The sequence below is a fragment of the Leptonychotes weddellii genome, chromosome X (genome assembly GCF_054177405.1).
Source record: "Leptonychotes weddellii isolate Sample4059 chromosome X, ASM5417740v2, whole genome shotgun sequence".
In the NCBI taxonomy this organism is placed as follows: domain Eukaryota; kingdom Metazoa; phylum Chordata; class Mammalia; order Carnivora; family Phocidae; genus Leptonychotes; species Leptonychotes weddellii.
The window spans coordinates 10714036-10734333 of NC_138385.1; the positions used below are offsets into that span (position 1 = coordinate 10714036).

The 20298-nt window shown below is 39.1% G+C and overlaps 1 protein-coding gene across 9 annotated transcripts in view; it reads left to right on the forward strand.

The window, feature by feature from the left end:
* ATP11C (ATPase phospholipid transporting 11C (ATP11C blood group)) overlaps positions 1-20298 on the forward strand; it is a 172948-nt gene that overhangs the window by 14356 nt on the left and 138294 nt on the right. The window lies entirely within an intron of this gene.

Consider the following 20298-nt stretch of genomic DNA (forward strand, 5'->3'; position numbering starts at 1 on the left):
GTAGTTTTATGTTTAAATTTTTGAGGCACCTCTGAAGTTTTCCATAGTAGCTGAACCATTTTACATTCCCATCACCATTGCAGAAGGGTTCCAACTTCTCCACATCCTAGCCAACGCTTTTGTTAATAGCCATTTTAATTGGTGTGTGGTGATATTTCATTTTGGTTTAGATTTGCATTTCTCAGATGACTAGTGATGTTAAGCATCTTTTCCATGCTTTTGGCCATTTGTATATCATTGGAGAAATGTGTATTCAAAGTGGTTTCCCAATTTTTTACCAAGTTATTTGGCTTTTTGTTGTTCAGTTGTAGCAGTTCTTTATATACTCTAGATATTAACTCTTATATACTCTAGATATTTACCCTTTATCAGATATGTGGTTTCCAAATACGTTTTTATTCCATAGGTTGCCTTTTCACTTTGTTGATTGTTTCCTTTGATGCATAGAAGTTTTTTAATTTGATGTTCCATTTGTCTTTTTGCTTTTGTTTCTTGGGCTTTGTAGTGATATATCCAAGAAATAATTACCAAATCCAGTGTGTCCTGAAGCTTTTCCCCTTTGTTTTCTTCTACGATTTTTATCATTTTAGGTCTTCCATTTAGGTTTTTAATCCATTTTGAATTGACTTTTATATGTGGTGTAAGGTAAGGATCCAACTTCATTCTTCTGCATGTGGATATCCAGTTTTCCCAGTGCCATTTGTTGAAAAGATTCTCTCTTACTCATTGAGAGGCCTTGGTGTCCTTCTTGAAGATCTTTTGACCATATACGTGAGGGTTTATTTCTGGGTTCTGTTTTATGCCATTGGCCTGTATGCCTGTCTTTATGCCTGTACTACACTGTTCTAATTACTGTAGCTTTGTAATATCTTTTGAAATCACAAAGTATGAGGCCTCCAACTTTGTTCTTAATTCTTTTTTTTTTTTTAAAGATTTATTTATTTGAGAGAGAGAGAACAGGGGGAAGAGCAGAGGGAGAGGGACAAGCAGACTCCATGCTGAGCATGGAGCCCAACATGGGGCTTGATCCCACGACTGAGATCATGGCCTGAGCCAAAATCAAGAATCAGAATCTTAACCGACTGAGCCACGAAGGTGCCCCTGTTCGTTTTCAAGATTGTTTTGGCTATCCAGGGTCCCTGGAGATTCCGTATGGATTTTAGGATGCGTTTTTCTATTTATGCAAAAAATATTCCTAATTTTTTGTGTTCCGTCTGCCACAGGACCTTTGTGTGTGTATATATCATTTCTCTTGTCTGATAAACTTCTCTGTGGCAGTCAGTTGCCTCAATTCTTACTCATTTCTCAGAGCTCAGCTTAATCATCATTTCCCCAAGGAAGCTGTCCCTGTCCTTCCCTCGGACAGTGCCAGGTTTGCAGGTTCTCATAGCATTATGAACCTTTCCTTTATACTCTTACCACAATTGGCTTTACATTTGTATATTAAATTCCTTTGCTAACATATTTAGTATCAACCTTCCCTCTACATAGTGTTTCATGAAGGTAAGAACTGTGACCATTTTTGCTTATTGTTGTGTCACTAATGCCTCAGTGCCTGATTTAAGCCCTTAATACACGAGGATGGAAATAATCTTATTATTTTATATGGATCAAAATTTGAAATGGGTTTTATTATTTTTTGATTTTTCATTTTGCCTTCAGTACAGGCATTTGTGTTCTGTTAGGCTGTCTGTGTGCAGAAATAATCATTCCAGTCAGTGCCTTGAATTACTGATTCTTGGCCTTCAGTGATACATTGCAGGTTTGTGGAATTTAGTTGTAAGTTGTCTTTGTCTTATCATTATAATAACAACTAAAACCAGAGTGGTAAGTTCCTGGCATTGTTTTAAGTGCTTTACAAGCATTTGTTCATTATATGCATTTGCTTATTGTAGATAGGGTTTTTCAGAGAAAACAGTCAACAGGCTGTGTGTGTGTGTGTGTGTGTGTGTGTGTGTGTGTGTATGTTTACAGACATGTAAATACCTATATATTTAATGTTTGGTGTTATTTATATGTGTATATATAAATAAGTTTCTTCATATATATATTAAAACTTCATGTATATGTATATATGTATACATACAAACTTAATTTAAGGAAATGACTTACGATTATAGAAGTTGACAAGTCCTAAGACCCGCAGTCAGCAACCTAGAGACCCAAGAGAACCAATGGTGTAAAGTCCAAGTGGGAAGGCCTGAGAACCAGGAGAGCTGACAGTGGAAGTTTGAATTCGAGAACCAGTGTTTCAGTTCGAGTCCAAAGGCAGGTTAAACCAATGTCCCATCTCAAAAGGCTATTAGGCAGGAGGAGTTCCCCCCCCTTACTGGGGGGGAGAGGGGAGGCGGGGGAGGGGAATCAGTCATTTTGTTTTCTTCAAGCTTTTGGTTGATTTTTGGATGAGGTCCACTAGCATTATGGAGAACAATCTGCTTTACTCTCTCTGCCAATTCAGATATTAATCTCATCCAGAAATACCCTCACAGACACACCCAGAATGTTTGACCAAATATCTGGGAACTACATGTCCCAGTCAAGATAATGCATAAAATTAACCATCACACTTATGTGATCATGTGAAGATGAATGAACAATCTAAAGTATATATAGATCAGGAATGAAAGACCTTACCATAAATAACTAATTTGCTACACTTTCCATCTATCAAATGAGGGGCTCAGACTGCTACATGGTCTGTAAAGGCTCAGCGAGTCCCAGAACTGGTAAAGAGTCTTAGAGACCATCCAGTTGTCCAGCCTCTTCATTTTACAGCAGAGGAAATGGACAGAGAGAGGACAAGTGGCTTGTCCAAGATTATTCAGTGAATGGAGGTTCAGAAATACGGAATTCCAGGCCCAGCTCTGTCATCTATGTCCTCAATTTCCTCTTCTGTGAGCGCTCTTGGGTCATCTATATTTAAGTTCTCTCCTAGCTTTATAATTTTGTAGTATATGTTTTAAGCTTCACAGTCAAGCAGTGGAATTTTTTTAATGTTTTCTATTGGGTTGTTTATCAATATTATTCTTCAGGTCTCCGTCCCTTGATTGCTCATTTGATTATACTCTGCCCCGAACTTCAGTTTCTTTAATGAGTGTAGACTAAATTGTCTATACTTTGAATGGGAACAATGACAAATTTTAGGCTGTTCGTGCTGTTCATTAGCTTTTAATAGTGGTTGTAGTTTTTGGTTTTACACTGGCCTGAAGAGGGATCAAATGTAGACCTGTGCCTTTGTTAGTACTATGATCTAGAATTAAACTCAACTCTGATTATATTAACCTTTAGCTAACAGCTCAAATGGAGGAGAGCATTTTTGGTGATGCTAAAATATGATGGGCAGGCTTCCTGGGGAGCAGCACCCCTGTCTTTTTTGCTAGTGGCCACCTGACATTATTTCCCAAGGACGCTGTTACTCGTGTGTACTCATGAACACAATTAGCTGCACAGTAGTAGATAAACAGGCAGCCCTTGGATTGGCTGAGTGGCAGCTGCTAAGAGACAGTAGGGTGCAGTAAGTAGACAATTTGTATGTATAAATTTTAGAACCAGTAGTATAGTGGAGTAGAATTCGGTGCTTGCTGTGTCTATTATAGCCAGTGATTCAACCAGAGGATAATAGCCATGGCAAGGGACCAGTTTCATGAAATGGAGTTCTATAAACCTATTTTAAAAGTCATAATCATTTGTTTATTTAGGTTAGACCCTAGACCTTAATGGAAATTATCAGTAGAATATATATCCCTGTTTTGAAATATAAGGCAGTGCAATTAAAAATTCTTGTGCATATTTAGACACATTACATATGACTTATTAAAGATACTAATGAAAGCAATGTAATCAAAATAAAATTAAATGAAATCAGTCAAAAGACATTAATGGATTTATAGAATACATGTTTGGAATTAATAATTTAAGTAGTCATGAAATTCATGTTGCATCAACAGTTGTCTCTTTAGTTCCCAATATACAGCTAGCATTGTGGAAGTTTTCTGAGGTATGGGACTGGAAACTTTTCTGTTCTGGTGCCTCCGTTCACCAGCAGTATAGCCTTAGGAAAATCACTTCCATATTAAAGAAATTATCTTTGCAAAATGTAATATTTGGTGCATACAAAATGTATGTGAAATATGTGCATAATAATAAAATGAATACCTGTATACCTAACACCTAACTTGAGAATGAGACCATTACCAATATAATTCTATCTACCTGTGTGTTACCTTATTGTCTCATCCCCCTGTCTCCCCTCCACATCCTCCTGCCTCCCCTCTACTCTAACAATTAACTATTTCTAGGAGTCATTCCATTGCTTTAAAAAATGGATTTAACACCTATGTATGCAAACCTAGATAATATATTGTTTTGTTTTCTTAATTTGAGCTTTATAGAAATGGTACACTGTTTTTTTCTTACTCAGTATTGTATTTCTGTGATTCCTTATAAGGTTTTATGTAGCTATGTTTCATTCAGTGTCACTACAGAATAATACTCGTTTGGAAATATACCAGAATTTATTCATTCTTCTGTCAGTGGACCTTTAGGTTGTTTGCAAGTGTTTTTTTTCCTCTTATGATCAGAAAATATGTGTCTTTTGGTGTATATTCATAATGGAAACTCTGTGAGTCCGTGTATGTGTATGTATAGGCCACACATAGACACATGCAAACACACACACTTGGGTGTAAATATAAGAAGACATGCACACTTAATGACAGGTCTTGAAATGTGCAGCTGTACAAGAAGAGGTAAAATTACCCTCCAAAGTGGTTTTACCAGTATGCACTCCCATTAACAATGTATGAATTCCTATTTCTTCATATTTTTCGACACTTGGTATTGTTTGACTTATTATTTGCCAATTCTCTGATGACTAATGAAGTTAAGCATCTTTGCATATGTTTATGGGCCATTTATGTTTCCCTCCTGAAATATTTATGTCTTTTAACTGTTTCCTATTGGGTTGTTTATCTTTTTCAGACTGACTTGTAATTACAAATCCTTTTTTTTTTAAGATTTTATTCATTTGAGAGAGAGAGACAGAGCACAAGCAGGGGGAGAGGCAGAGGGTAAGGGAGAAGCAGACTCCCTGCTGAGCTGGGAGCCGGACATGGGGCTCCATCCCAGGACCCTAGGATTATGACCTGAGCCGAAGGCAGATGCTTAACTGAGCCACCCAGGTGCCCCTATGAATCCTTTTTATATTCAGGGTATTAATCCTTTGTCGGTTATATTTGTTGCAGATATTGTCTCAGTTGGTGACTTGTCCTTTTACTATTTTGTTTGGTGTCTTTTAATAAACAGGTTCTTAATTTTAATGTAGTTAAAATTTCAGTCTCTTTACAATTTAGTGCTTTATTTATCTTGTTTAAGCAATCCTTGACTATGCCAAAATTGGAAAGCTAGTCTCCTTTTTTTCCTAAAAGTTTTCAAGTTTGGCAGGTTATTTTTTGAGCCTCATTTTTCAGATCTTTAAAATGCAGGGGCTTGAACTAGGTTTTCTTTAATAACAAACTTTTACTCTTTGACGTTGTGACCTGAAGTAGACGGTGAGGATATGTGCTTATATTTTCAGAGAGTGCAGTGTAATGTAATAATCTTTCCCACTGTGAAGTTTCATGTTCACTCCTACTTTACTTCTCTTTCACTCATTTCCCCACCCTCTTCCTTCCGGTTTTCTTCAGAAATGTAACCAGTTGAATTCTGCAGCATCCTGGAGTTTCTATGTTGAAGCAGCATTTTGAAATTGAAATTTGTGTTGAGATAATTGTAGCTATGCATGCAGTTTTAAGAAATAATAGAGAGCCCTCATGTACCCTTTACCCAGTTTCTCCCAAAGGTAACATCTTTCAAAACCAGTATAATGTCAAAACCAGAGTGTTGACATTGATAATAGCCACCAATCTTACTCAGATTTTTCCAGTTATATTCGTGGGTGTGTGTGTTTGAGTTTGATATCCTGGTAAAAGCTGCTCTTGGTCCATCATACCAATAGGAGTCATTTCAAATTCCACCTGGTTGTTAGCAGCTAAAAACTTGAAGTGGAAGGGAGGAATGATAATTTTTCTGACACTTAAAGGTGTACCAGAACATGCATTAGTTTATATCCCCATAAATAGAAACCTACATTATTGTCAGGCTGGTAGTCAAGGACATTTGAAGACTGCATTTATGGAGAGCTACATATGCTTTAACTCGTGTCTACCTCAAAATATTTAAAAACAAACAGTCATCTTTAGTGCATTCATTCATTCATTCACCCCTTTATTGACTTCTCACCAGCCCGGCACTATGCTAAGCACCGGGAACCAAGTGGTATAAAAACAGAAGTGGTCCGTGTCCTTATGGAGGTTATAATCTAATTTACAATTTAAAAATAAGCCAACAAATATTATACTTAACTCATTTTCATAAGTTGTGAGTAAAATGAATAGAAACAGAAATAGGGTCTGTTTTTGGTAATAGTAGCCAACAAGTTCCACCTGAGGAGATAATATTTAAACAGGTAATTGAAGGAATGAGGGACTACTTGGAGTAGATACTGGAACCAGCTTGTTCAGAGGCCTGGAGTTGGGCAAGAGCCCAGCACACTGGGAAACTGAAAGGAGGCTCATGGGGCTAAAGGGCATACTCAGAGGCGGAGTGGGGACATGGAAGCGAATGGGTATAGGAGCTTCTGGGTCACTGTCTTGGGAGCAATTTGAATCTTGTAATCTGGACTTCTTGAAGCCATGAAGGTGATTGGGAGATGTGGAGGGGTAGTGACAATAAAGTCTAATAATCAATTCATAAATACTTTTTGAATACTCTACTAAGTGTCAGGCACTATTCTACTAGCTTGTACTGGTGAGCAAGACAGACAAAAACGTCTGCCCCCATGGACCTTTTTTTTTTTTTTAAGATTTTGTTTTTTTATGTAATCTCTTCCCCCAATGTGGGGTTCAAACTCACGACCCCGAGATCGAGTCACATGCTCTACTGACTGAGCCAGCCAGGTGCCCCTGACCTTACATTTTAATGTGGGGGGGGGGTGTTGTTAGGGCAAAGGGTAAACTGATCTAACAGCTCCAAAATGCAGTGGCCAGAAAAGGTAAGCGTTTGTTTCCCCGGTGTAATAGCCTGGAGCAAAGAGACATCTCTGTTCCGTGAGGTCATTCAGGGTCCCAGGCTAATGGGGCAGTTTTACCTTCCTCAGCAGTTGATTTTCAAGTTGCAGCCAGCCAGAAGGGAAGAGGGGGTTCTGTGCAAACTTCTTTATGAAAATGGCCAGTGAAGTTTCACACATCACTATTACACACATACCTTTGGAGAAATCTTTTCATACAGCCCACCCTAGCTGCAAGGGAGACACAAAATGTAGTTTCTAGCTGAAAACTCAGGTGCTCAGGAAGAATGGAAGAACAGATTTGGGAGGAGAGGACAATCAGTAGACAGGGAAACAGACAATAAACAAGATAAATGATGGAATCTCTTGTATGCGGGTGATGAGTGAAGAAGGGAAAATGAAGCAGGGAAGGGAAGATAGGAAGGATCAGGTGGCAGAGGTTGCAGTTTTCCACAGGGGGACAAAGGAAAGCCTCACTGAGAAGGTGCCATTTGAACAAAGCCCTGAATGAAGTCTGTGAGCAAGAAAAACCATTCTGAGTTGGTTTTTCTGGTTTTAACATGCTCGAACCTTAGACCTTATCTGAAAGTAGTTAGTGGAAAGGCACCATTATGCCAGTTTCACTTAGAGCAAGCAGTATAAGAAGGTCTTAACCAGTGAATGCTGGATTGATGGGTTATAATGCTGGGACCTGGACTGAGACATTTGTCAACAGATTTTGGGTTACGGGATTTTGTCTTGACTCTTCAAAAGATGGTAAGCTTAGCTCCCTGAGAAAGAAGGAACTAAGATCCCTTTGCAACACTCAGTTCAGAGTGTTGCACATACTTGTTTTATGGGGGGGCTTTGCGGAGGGGGGGGATTTTTTTTTCTAAGAGTAAGAATTATTTATGGTCTGAGTCAGCTGTAGAACTCTCATGAATTTTAGTCAGCTGTTGTCAGTGCAGGTTTAAGGATGTGGTGACATTAAAAAGAATGGAAGTATTTTCTGTGTTCCCCCTTGGTCATCCAAAGGATGTTGTTCTTCCAGCTACAGAAAGCAATGCTTTACAACCCTTCACTATGTTCTTTCATTATATTCCAGTGCTGATTCAAGTATATTTCAATGTAAAATACATAATGAGCACCTTTTTCTACTCCTGTGCACCATTTTTAAAGGACAACGCATTTGGTTAATGGGACAAAAGAAAAGGATTTTCTGTTTTTTCTCTAATCTCCTTCCCACATCCAGCACCCCTAGATTTCAGTACATAGATTGTCTCTGGAATTTCTTATTGTTGTAGTAATTATTGTCTTTCATTAGAGAACTTACAGTTTAGAAAAAGAGAATGAGGTACATAGAATATGTAACAAAAATACAAGGCAAAAAGCGATAAATGCCATGCAAAAAGGTAAAAATTAAATGCTCTTCTAAATGTGAGGAGTAACCCTGTTGGTCTTTGCTTCCACAATAGTGAAAGGAGACAATAAGTTTCACTTTGAGCTTAATATAGAATGCTCTCAAAAGGAATTTTCCCTTCTTGGAAAAGAAAAGCATCTGATCTGTCATCCTACTGTTTATTTTTGTGAGTTGTCTCTTCCTAGGCACAGAGAAAAACGCAAATCTGGTTGGAAAAGCACTGATCACTTCACAGCATATGATACAGTCGAAGTTACCCTTGATTCTTCTCTCCCTCATTCCATGTTATGCAGTCCATCTCCAAATTCCAACACTATGCCTCCTGAATATTTTTCAGATCCACTCTTGCCATTCTTAACCCATCTCTGCAAAGCAGCTAGACTGATTTTTTAAAACTTATATTAAAGTCATTTTCATGCTAAGACTCCCTTGTGGCTCCCCTCACACTTAGGGTGAGATTTAAACTTTTTTTCTTTTTTTTTTTGACAGAGCAAGAGAGCACAAGAAGGGGGAACAGTAGAGGGAGAAGCAGGCTTCCCGCCAAGCAGGGAGCCCGATGCGGGGCTCGATCCCAGGACCCTGGGTCATGACCTGAGCCGAAGGCAGATGCTTAACCATCTGAGCCACCCAGGCGCTCTGAGATTTAAACTCCTTCTTATCAGGCCTGCCAGGCTCTGCCTGCCTGTGCAAATCTCTGACCTCTGACTCTTCCCTTGTGCATTGCAGTCACACCAGCCTTCCCTCAGGGTTCTACCCTCCTACTGCACACTGCTCCCACTGTGTGGAACCCTCTCCCCAAAGACCCTATTTGTATTCCTCCTTCAGAACTAAGCTCAAGCATCACTTCCTAAAGGAAGCCTTCCCTTACCGCCTCCGAGGTCAGGCCACCCAGTCTCACAGGGTCGCATAGCCCCTTGTACTTCTCTTAAGTAGGTCTTTCTGCAGTTGTGATTAATAATAAGTCTTGGAACTGGTTATTAGCTGCCTCCTCCTGTAGAACCAGATCTAAGAGGACATGTGTGCTTGTACTTATTTGCTGCTCTAAATCTAGAGTTAGTGTCTAGTGTAATGCTGGGCACTGGAATAAACGCTCAAAAAATATTTGTTGCCAAAGAAAAAGAGCAGAAAATTCCCAAATCATTTCAGTTTGGTTTTGGATTTTATTTAGGATCACAGGTTTTCTAATGTTGGAATGTTGACAAAAGACAGCAGCTCGCGGTGGGAGCTGTCAGAAATGCAGTTGTGAGGCCTCTGATTCAGACCTGATGCATCACCACCTCTGGCGTGGGGGGCCTGGCAACCCTTGTTTCAACAAACCCTCCAGGTGATGCTGATGCATAATAATGTTTGAGAACCAGTGTTCTATAAGTATATTAAGTAAAGATGGACTCTGGCTAAATAAAATAGAAAGTGCTGTTTTAAACCAATTTTGTATTTAAGTTACATTGTTTCTGACCAACAATAGGCCATAAACTACTTTTAAATGATCGTAAAACTGATAATGCCCACGATTCCCCTGTTGGGGCTCTGTTTTTGAAATTGTTTTAATGTTTATTATACAGGTTCAAAAGTTTTTTTGCTAAAGCTTAGGATGTCGTAGTTTCTAGACTTACATTTAAAGCATTTTGAAGTATTAGCAAGGTTTGGATGTGCATATTCTTGGCTATGATTAGATTTGGGGGCTGATGGGTTGACTGCATTGTTAAAGGTCACTCATCCTTGATTTTGACTTTATATATATATATTTTTTTAAGATTTTATTTGAGAGAGAGAGCATGGGCGCCCAAGCTGGGGGTGGGGCAGAGGGAGAGGGTGAAGCAGACTCCCCACTGAGTGTGGAGCCCGATATGGGGCTCAATCCCCAGACCCTGAGATCATGACCTGAGCCGAAGTCAGATGCTTCACCAACTGAGCCACCCAAGTGCCCCTTGCCTTTTAAATTTGCTTCTTGTTTGACTCCAGGCCACTATTTTAACAAACCATTTCCACCTGGTGGGAATCACTATTAAGTGATCCATAGAAAATTAATTTCAGGTTTTTTTCTCACACAGCAGGTGTCCAAGGCTCATTGATTCTCTTTCTGATAATTGGTTAGAAGTACAAGATTTGAATGGGGATGGGAGATAACCAAGAAAAGATTTTTAAAATATTTTTGAAAGCTTTTAGTTTTAGAATAGTTGTAGATTTACGGAAGTTGCTTAGGTAGTAGAGTTTTCATATATCCCACATGCAGTTTCCCAATTTGTCACAATTAACTAATATGGATATATTATTAACTAAAGCCCATACTTTATATTTCCTCAGTTTTCCGTTAATATCTCTCTGTTCTAGGATCCTATCCAGGATACCACATCATGTTTAGTTACCATTTCTCCTTAGACTCCTTGTGGCTGTGACACTTTCTTAGACTTCCCTTGGTTTAGATGATGTTGACAGTTTTGAGCAGTACTGGTCAGGTATTTTATACTATGTCTGTCAACTAGGATTTGACTGTTTTCCTTATGATTAGACTGGGGCTTTTGAGTTTTGGGAGGAAGATTGGAGAGGTAGGTTAAGTGCCATTTTCATCACACCATATAAAGAGTACATATCCTCAACATAATCACTGTTGGTGTTGACCTTAAATCACTTGTCTAAAGCAGTGTTTACCAGATTCCGCCACTGTAAAGCTGCTATTTTTTCTCCTTTCCATACTGAACTCTTTGGAAATAAGACACTAAGTATATTCTGAGAGATTTTTTTAAAAAAACTTATTTATTTGAGAGAGCATGAGCGGGAGGGGCAGAGAGAATCTCAAGCAGACTCCCAGCAGAGCGCGGAGCTCGACTTGGGGGATGCAGGGCATGTGGGGCTCGATCTCACAACTCTGAGATCGTGACCTGTGCCGAAACCAAGAGTCCACCACTTAACTGACTGCGTCACCCAGGCGCGCCCCCTAAGAGATTTTTTCTTAAACTCTACCCCCCAACATGGGGCTCAAACTCATGACCCTGAGATCAACAGTCACATGCTTTACTGACTGAGCCAGTCAGGTGCCCCAAGAGATTGTTTTTTAAATGTGAGATTCCAGATAACATCTTTCTTACTGAGTGGAATCTCCTCCATTATTTTGTGGTATCTTTAAGTTTTACCTTAATCAGAGACAGGTATATGCAACTGACATATTTCAAATGCTTATTTAAATTGTGAAGTGTATTCAGTTGGTGAAGGGATGTGAAATTAACGAATATTTTTATGAATATTTGTGCTGGGGGCAGTTAGTTCATGTGTTTTGCAAATGTTTCCGTGTCTAGCTGTTGCCCACATCCACTCTCATTCCTCAACCTCCACACCTCTGTTTGCCTGTAGCTGTGCCTAGAATTCAGTTGCCGGCTAGCTAAAACCACTGTGAAAACACTTAGGTAGGTAGAGTGGCCCAGGATTTGTTTGCTTGGCAGGAACTCACTTGCTAAAATGGTCTTTAATATGTTTGTGCCTCTCTACTATGCTTCTTTTGCCAGAATAGATGCAACTCTAAAGATTTGCTTGTCTTCCTAACTCCTTTTTTAATATATCGTAGCAGTGACTGAGTTATTGATCTGAAGGGATAATAACAACCCTGAATGTGCTTTTTGCAAGTCCCGATATTTTAAGAACTGAGAGCTTTGAAAAAGAACATTGCTTTACTTCACATAAACACAAAGCTTCTTCAAACCAAATAATATACAGCATGTGTCATAAACAAAGTTCATTACTAGAAATCACCAGATTCAGAGGGAGCAAAGGATGATGGAGAAAGAGTTCAAGCAAGTGATAATACTTGCTCAAAGACAGATGACCAGGGTCAGCTACATGGGAACATCGCCTGCAGCAGCCTCACTCCCTCTTTCCCCACCAATCCCTAATTCATGTTCTTGGCTTCTGACAGACATTTAAAGCACTTCTCAGAAAGATGGTTCCAGAAGGAAAGGCACACAGAAAATAAACAATTAGCTTTTTGCTGAAGTTAACCTTTAGTACATTATTAATAGTTTTGGGGTGCTAGTTTGACTCCTCAGTAGAGGAAAAAACGAGCAGAATGCCTCAGTATGATTAGATATATTTCATATAACCGAAAACAACACATTTGCCATAAGGCAAATAGAAAAAATTGGGGATTTTTTTTTTTTTGCTGCATGTATTTATTAATGCTAATAGGATCTAAGAGGACTCCCTGAATTTGAGAGAGATGCCAAAAAGGGAGAGAGAGCTAAAGAATATTTAGGTTTACACTCTTGATTGCTCAATGTCACTGTCTAATATCTTTTATATATCATAGCTATTCACTACATTTAAGAATCCAGTACTCATTTTTTTTTTAAGATTTTATTTATTTATTTGACAGAGAGCGAGCACAAGCAGGGGGAGTGGCAGGCAGAGGCAGAGGGAGAAGCAGGCTCCCCGCTGAGCAAGGAGCCTGATGCGGGGCTTAATCCCAGGACCCTGGGATCATGACCTGAGCCGAAGGCAGACGCTCAATGACTGAGTCACCCAGGCGCCCCTCCAGTACTCATTTTCAAAATTTGTTCTTGACTTCTGTTAGTAAACTTTTTATTTTAGAATAGTTTTAGATTTACAGGAAATTTGCAAAGATGGTACAGGGAGTTTGCATATATGCCCCACACCCCATTTCCCTATATCTTACATCAGTTAGTTCAGTACATTTGTCACAATTAATGAACCAATATTGATATTATATAAAGTCCATACTTTCTTTCTTTTCTCTTTAGCTTGTCCCTAATATCCTTTTTCTGTTCCAGGATCGCATCTAGGATACCATATTGTATTTAGTCATCACATCTCCTTAGGCTCCTCTTAGCTGTGACAGTTTCTCAGACTTTCCTTGGTTTTGATGACGTTGACTTCCAGGTTCCATTTGACAGTTTTGAAGAGTAGTGTTTAGGGATTTTGTAGAATATACCTCAGTTAAGATTTGTCTAATGTTTTCCTCAAGGTAAGACATGGGTTATGGCTTTTTATGAAGAAGACTAGAGAAGTAAAGGGCTGTTCTCCTCACATCATATCCACCATGTATAGTATCATATATCATATATCATGTATATATGAACTTGATCACCTGGCTGGGGCAGTGTTTGTCAAGTTTCTTCACTGTAAAGATACTCTTTTTTTAAAACAGAGGTTTTTATTGATTTTCTTACCTCGGTGATTCTGGAGATTAATGTGGTTCATTTCACTTATTTATTCAACAGAAGTTATTGTGAGTTAAAGAAAATGCGGTTTTAGGTGAATTTTAGGGTTTTGTATTCAAGGCCCACTCATTGGAAAAATAAACCATACTTAAGGAACAGCCTATACTTTGTAGGTAACGAAAGTTGGTCAAGGTTAAGTTTTTGGTGTGCCCTGTATATTTGTTTAGCTTTTCTAAATATACCAAGTTTTTCAACAAAATTCTATTTGATTACAGATGAGTATGGTTAAATAATTTAAGTCACATTCTTCAAATGTTATAGCAACTCAGTTATTCATGATTTGCCAGTTATTAGACTTTCTCACCTTCTCTTTTCATTTATTTTATATTCAGAAATAACAGTGAAAAGTATACCTGTAAATGAGACCCTGTCTCCTCAGCTTTTCATATAAGTAGAAAGGATTATATAGATATTAGGGATCAAGCAACCTCCTGCTTATTTACATTTCTTCAAATGCTAGTCATAGTAACAGATGAAGATCAGAAAGTACTAGGAAAAGAAGTCACCAGCACATCTTGTGTTGAAATTTGTTAGGGAGTGTCGATATCAAGGAATGAGTGTGTCACGCAGCAGATGAGCCTCTAGGATGAATTTGATTAATTCTCCAAAGCAGCAAAATCTCATAATCAGATGGTGTTGCTTGAGGCTTTCTCTTGCTTTCGAGTTGGATAATCTAAATTGTGTAACCTCTAGTGGATTTCCATTCTGTCAGTGTATCAAAGAATGTCTGTGCAGATGGAAAGAGATTTTCTGTTGGGCTATGTGTGAGCTCAGTGCGAAGGGTTAAAAATTAGAAGTGAATGCATTTAACTCAGTTTTGCTTCCTGATGACTGGCATCTCTACCAGATTTGTTGACACGGCAAACATGGAAGGAGCAAAGGCATCTGGATAGTATCGCTGGCTCTGCCACTAGTTTGTTGTGTAATTTTTGAGGTAGTTTTTTATGTAACTTTCCTCAGTGGCCCTCAGACTTTCATCTTTACAGTGAGAGTAGATAGGCCAGAGCTTTGCTTAAACCCCTTACGAATGTGTAAGTCTGAGTTTCGGAATGGGAAAGAAGAGTAGCAATATGGACTGTCCCCTCAATTATACATTCATGATCCTCCATGATCATGATATGGTACATTAGGGAAAAATGTAGTGGGAATCTTCCCACAAAACATTGTATATGCAGTTGGGGACATGGGTCTTGACCAAGGAACTGATGGCTAATAATTATTTTTTCTAGGTATGGCCACAGATATAAAAATGAATAGATTTCCGGGTAATAGCTATGGGCCATAGAGCTTTTTAAGAAATGTATTCTGGCGGCGCCTGGGTGGCTCAGTTGGTTAAAGCGTCTGCCTTTGGCTCAGGTCATGATCCCAGAGTCCTGGGATCGAGCCCCACATCGGGCTCCCTGCTCAGCGGAGAGCCTGCTTCTCCCTCTCCCTCTGCCTGCCGCTCTGCCTACTCGTACTCTCTCTGTCTCGCCCTGTCAAGTAAATAAAATCTTTAAAAAAAATGTATTCTGGATTAGGGAAGTGTGGTGGGTGGAGAAGGTGGACAGAGAAGAGATGTCTATAATCGGAATTCTGTATTACTCTTCCTTACCGTCTCTCTCTTTCATTGGTATTTTCTGCTCATGGCCTTCATGCTGTCAGATGTTGGGAAGGCTCTGATCCCTGCTGACTTCCATGTCTTCACAGCTCTCCGGTGGACAGAGTTGGGACAGGTCAGCCCTGAACCAGGCTTTGGGCCCCAGCCTGTCCTGAGTTGGGGAGAATTTCAGGAACCTTAAGCTGCTTAGTTCAGCAGGTCAGCATGTCTGCTAGTCTCATTCTGACTTTGTGTGCTTAGGTTTTTGTAAGACTTCTCTTGCTTAGTTCCTTGTGATTAAGACTGGATATGTATTTCTGTGCCAGAAACTAGGCCCTCTTCTCTTTCACCCCTGTGAAGTCCTAATCTGGGTACAGTACCCCAGGGTAGGAATGTGCTTTCTTTTAGCCAGGCCTCTTGGGAACTTAAGCTTTGCCTAGACCCATGCCTGTCATTGGGACTTTGCTGAACATTGATGGTGATGTTGATGCTTACTAATTGCTTTTTACCATATTTTCCCTATTGTCATCTTCTGTCTGCTTTCTCCTTGCTCAGTATCCTGGTGCTCACTGCTCACTTACGTGGACCTCTGCCTATTGCTGCCTGCTCTCCTTTTCTAATTAGGCACTCTTGCCTACTTCGATTTCCTTCTAGATCTTGCTTCTGGGTTTACACTCCAAGCACCTGATATTCCCTCCCTTTAATGTGGAGGGGCCTGATGTGTATCATACTGCCTCCTTTCAGAAGCTTAATTATGACAATCAGTTGTTTTCTTTCTCTAGGACCTTTATAAAAAAAATCTGTCAGCTTTTATTTCATTTTATTTCAAGATTTTTATTTATTTGAGAGAGAGATGAGCAGGAGGAGGTGCAGAGGGAGAGGGAGAAGCAGACTCCCCGCTGAGCCAAGAGCCTGACAACATGGGGCTTGATCCCAGGACCCTGAGATCATGACCCGAGCCAAAGGCAGATTCTTAACCAACTGAGCCACCCAGGCACCCCAAAAAAATCTGTCAGCTTTTAGCTGTTTTATTTATTTCCTGATATAACAAACTCACCCCTTGACATTTTTCATTGGACCAATTTTTTAGCTTTCTTTAGAACATCTCACATAGCCCCTTTTCAGCCATTTGTTACTTTCACAGGAGAGTGGCCTTGAATCCTAAAATCCTTACATTGGAAGAGACTTCCAAAGGTATCCAGTTCAACTTTCCATGTAATGGGTAGCTTATCAACTTCCAAAATAACCCATCAGTGACATTTTACAGAAGCTCTCTAATGGTTTCTTGGGCCCAAACTATCCGTTCATTCATTCATTCATTTACTCATTCATTCAGTCAGCCAACACAGTTACTAAAACATCTATTGTTAGCCAAGCACTGGAAGTAAGTGTGTGTGTGTGTGTGTGTGTGTATGTATGTATGTGTGCATCACCATTCCTGTCCTTCGGGAAATGCTACTGTAGTGGGGTATAGAGAAATAAGCAATCGCGATCACTAACTAGAGATATACCATGGGTAGGAGAATGGGTCATTTCTTCTGCATGACTGAAGGTTTGGTTTGTGAAGGGCCTCTTTCTGCTGCCTCAATTAATACCATCTTTCTGATCCACCAGTTTTTCAACTACCTAAAAAAGAAAGGCGGGGAATGCCTCTGCTTCTACCTTCTGCCTCTGTCTATCCTTGACTTGCCCTTGAAATCATCTTTCTAAATGCAAATCTTGGTGTGTTACTCCTCTGTTAATAGGCTTCACATTGTCTCCCCTTCAAACTGACATCTAACTCTTTGGCACAACTTAGAAAACCTCAGCCTTTCTGGTTCATGCCTACCTCTGGTCTCATCTACACCATTTTCACCAGATTCTCAGTGCCCCAGAACTTCGCGCAGTTTCCTGGCTATATCGTGCTTACTTACCTTTCTGTCATATATGCTGTTCCTGCTACCTGGATCGACTGCCAGTCTTGTCTTCTTGGTGAACTCTGGGGCACTGAGAGCTGAGAGAAAATGGTGTACAAGGAGGAATAAATCATTTCTTCACTCATTTGTTCATCCAACAAATATTTCCTGGCTGCCCATTCTGGCACCGGCTCTGGTCAGGCTGAAAACAGAGATCAATTCCTGGTCTAGAGTAGCTTGTAACCACCAGCAGTTTATTTTTCAGTTTAGGTCTGTCTTGGGCTCTGAGAATGCTTGCTTACAAGACTCCTACCACTGTTTTGACAGGAGCTCCCTGCAAACCCAGGACCTTGCACGCTGGTTTATCCACTACTAGATACCTGCCTGCAACTATCACTGAATAACTTGTCAAACAGGGAGAAAGGCCCTTTGGGGGGTTTGGGGCAATTCTTCACCTTCTTGCACCCTGCAGCCTTTGCTGCCAAGATAAGCTTCTGTGAGTCTAAAAAATTCAAATCAAGACAAAGAAATTGCATAGAATGAAAATGCTTCTTCCCTGCTCTTGTAAATCAGAACAGTTGTAAAATGAAGAAAATTAGTACTTTAACATTCCTGTCTCCTCAAGCAGTCGTTTTAAGTGAGTCCTCTACAAACTCAAGCAGTTGGTAAGGACAGTTAGTGGCCATTTATCATTTTAAGTTGATTTGTTTCAAATAAATAGCAAATGGGGTATTTTAGTCCTAAATTATGCATTAGTCAACTTCCTAACCGAGCCCTTTTTTACATATCAATGAGCAGTGAAAGAGACACAGACAAATCTGTCATGATCCTTGTGAGCCTTCCCTGTCTTTCTGTCCTTTAATCATGATTCTTAAACTTATGATCAAAACTCAGCACTTTTCATTCTGACTAGTTGTAGATCTCTGCCTAAAATAGATGGCCATTTCTGAGGTGGTATGCATTTTTGTTTTGTTTTTCTGGATTATTGAGACATAATTTACATACAGTAAAATTCACCCTTTTTAGGTATTTAGAATCTATGAATTTTGACAAAATTCTATAGGTTGTGCCACCACTGAAATCAAGATAATAGAATTTTCTGTCACCCAAAATATTCCTTCATGCTCCTTTGTAGTTAACCCCCTCCCTATATGGCCAACTACTGCTCTTATTTCTGTCTCTATAATAGTTTTGTCATTTCTAGAATTTCATATAAATTTCATATAAATTTGATATAAATGGGATCAAAATGTGTAGTCTTTGAGTTTGCTTATTTCACTTAACATAATGCTTTTTTAAAAAAGATTTTATTTATTTAGAGAGAGAGCGAGCAAGTGTGAGCAAGGGGAGGGGCAGAGACAGAGGGAGAGGGAAAGAGAAAAATCCTAAGCCAACTCCCCACTGAGCATGGAGCCCAACATGGGGCTCGATCCCACGACTCTGAGATCATGACCTGAGCTGAAATCAAGAGTTGGACACTTAACCAACTGAGCCACCCAGGTGCACCTAACATAATGCTTTTGAGTCATCCATGTTGTTGCATTTATCCATAGTTTGCTGCCTTTTATTGCTGAGTAGAATTCCATTATATGAATGTATCAAAATTTGTTTATCCATTCACCATGATGGACATTTGGATAATTTAAATTTTTTATATTATGAATAAAGTTGCTATAAACATTTATATTCAGGTTTTTATGTGGATATATGTCTTTATTTCTCTTAGGTAAATACCAAGGAGTGGGATCCCTGGGTTTTAGAAAGTGTGTTTTTAACTTTATAAGGAAATGTCAAATGTACTGTTGCTGATTCCTGTCAGCAATGTAAGGTTCCAGTTGCTCCATATCCTTGACACCATCGTTATTGTATATCTATTTCAATTTTAGACATCCTAGTAGATAGCTAGTGATATCTTTTTGTAATTCCACATTTTTCCTAATGACTAATGATTTTGAGCAAGTGTTTATTAATTGTTTTTAATTGGGCAAGTTTTTTTTAACACAGTTTTAAGGGTTCTTTATATATTCTGGTTATCAGCCCTTTATCACATTTGTTTTCCAAATATTTTTCCCAGTCTATGGCTTGTCTGTTTTTTATTTTCTTACTATCTTTCAAAGAGCAAAAGTTGTAAATTTTGATGAAATTCAAATGATCAATTTTTTTCTTTTAATGGTTTGTGTTTCTTCTGTTCTGTACGTAATTAGTAGATGTAAGATCATGAAGATTTGCTTCAGTTTTTTTCTAGAAGTTTTTTAGCTTTAGGGTTTACATTTTAGTCTATGATCAATTTCAAGTTGCATGTATAGAGTGAGGTTTGGGTTGAGGTTCACTGAAATATAAATATACCTCATTGTTCCATCATTATTTATTGAAAGACTAAGACTGTCCTTTGTCTATTTAATTGAGTTGGCATTTTTGTCAAAAATCAATTGAGTGTATATGGGTGGATCAATTTCTGGACTGTCTACTCTGCTCCATTGATCTATGTGTTTATTCTTTTGCCAATATCGCACTGTTTTGAATAGTGGTAGCTTAATAGTCTTGAAATCAGTGGGTTTGAGTCCTCCAACTTTCTTCTTTTTCAAAACTGCTTTGGCTGTCCTAGATTATTTGTTTTTCCATATAACTTTTAGACTCACCTTGTAAATTTCTTCAAAAAGAAGGTTGCTTGGATTTTATTGAGTGTTGAATTGAATACTGAGTTGGAGTTGAATTGAATCTATAGATGAATTTTGGAGAGAATTGCAGTATTGATAATATTGAGTCCTCTGATCCATGAACATGTAACTAACTACTTGTATCTTGATTTCTTTTTTTTTTTTTAAATATTTATTTGACAGAGAGAGACACAGTGAGAGAGGGAATACAAGCAGGGGGAGTGGGAGAGGGAGAAGCAGGCTTCTCGTGGAGCAGGGAGCCTGATGCAGGGCTCGATCCCAGGAGCCTGATGCAGGGCTCGATCCCAGGACCCTGGGATCATGACCTGAGCCGAAGGCAGACGCTTAACGACTGAGCCACCCAGGCGACCCTATAGGTTTTTTCATAGATGTTTTTTATTAGGCTGAGGAAGTTACCTTTCATTTCTAGTTAAC